Source organism: Gekko japonicus, unplaced genomic scaffold, assembly GCF_001447785.1.
Source record: "Gekko japonicus isolate JY-2015 unplaced genomic scaffold, Gekko_japonicus_V1.1 scaffold5141, whole genome shotgun sequence".
Taxonomy (NCBI): Eukaryota; Metazoa; Chordata; class Lepidosauria; order Squamata; family Gekkonidae; genus Gekko; species Gekko japonicus.
Genome location: NW_015171043.1, coordinates 12424 through 13995, shown reverse-complemented (window position 1 = coordinate 13995; position 1572 = coordinate 12424).

Genomic DNA, 1572 nt, shown 5'->3' with positions numbered 1-1572 from the left:
CTGCTGAGGAGACAGATATCAAAGTGGATTGGGATGCTAGAACGGCCCTGGGGCTGAGCAGAGACCGGTATGGGGTCCTCTTGACTTGGGTGTGGGCCAAAGTGAAGATGCCAGGGGGCAATCTGAAAACCATCCGGTCATAATGACTGAGCATTACTGAAATCTTGAGCCCTTTATGAGGCCTTCATAAGAACATCAGCTTTGAGAATGACAGGAGTACTCTGTCCATGAATGTTAGCTGCATAATGTGTCTTTTGTAGGACCGGCAAAAAGCATCCATACAAGAAGGCTTCTTTTTGGAAGACTTCATGCAAGGAGAAGCGGGCTTATAATTCTAGAAACTCCCGTTGGGGTTTGACTTTTAAAACACTGATGCAAAATTGTCTGGTAGTTAGCAATCTGTATGTATTGGATGTTATTGCTTATTGAATGGAATGAATATTTATACCTGACTAGGATGAAATGATGAGACACTAGGCACTTTACTAAATGATGGCCATAAATAGAACACATTAGTTTGCTAAAAGGTTTCTGCAGTGTATATTTATTTGTTACTAGACTCTCCTAACACTGCAGCTCGGGTTGCTTCAGCCTCCAGGTGGGGCCTGGGAGATCAGCTCCCTTGCCTTGAAGGGTGTACTCGGTGGCATTGGGCCATGCCGAGGCCCCTCCCCTTCCCAAACCCCGCCCTCTCCCGGATCCACCCCCAAAGCCTCCAGGTGTTTCCCAATGCAGACCCAGCAACCCTAATGGGTTCAAATGTAACTAGAACCAAACAATATTCCATTCAGCTACATGTTTCTCTCCATTCTAAATAACTGTGTTTGTTCTAGGATAAATTGAAGAAAGCGAAAAAGAAGTTAAGCTGTGATAATGAGCCAGTTCGTCCGGCAAGGCAGGATAGAAATCGAAATAATAAAATAAAACGATAAATAAATAATTTGAAAATGGAACCAGAAGATAATTTGAAGAAAGTTAAAAAAAAGAACTTAAACGGTAAAAGAGGCTGACACCTTTCAATATAATAGGATTACTCCCGAGGAAGACTGGTGAAATGAGTGTCTAACCGGGTGCTCATTGAGGATGAAGGACCTTTCCTTCAAAATGTTAGAATGTCCTTAGTAATATTGTAAAACTAGTTGCTGTAGATTTTCCGGGTTGTGTGGACGTGGTCTTGGCATTGTAGAGCCTGACGTTTCGCCAGTAACTGTGACTGGCATCCTCAGAGGTATAAACACAGAAAGATGGAGAGTTTAGAAATAAGAGAGTTAAAAAATAAATAGGGCATGGTTTCCTGTCCTGAAAAACACAAAAGGCTCTACGTCTGACAACAGCACTACAGATAAGATTAGAATTTCAACAGCCAATCCACATGCAAAAGAACCTCCTCAGGAAACAGGAAACCTCCTCAGGAAACATTCCACATACAAAAGAACCTCCTCAGGAAACAGCCAATCCATATACAAAAGAACCTCCTCAGGAAAGCTCCTCCATTAGCATGTTCACAGCCTGGGGAACTCCTACAAGATAATGACTCAGCGCCCTACCCCACCTTCCTGAGTAGATATAAAT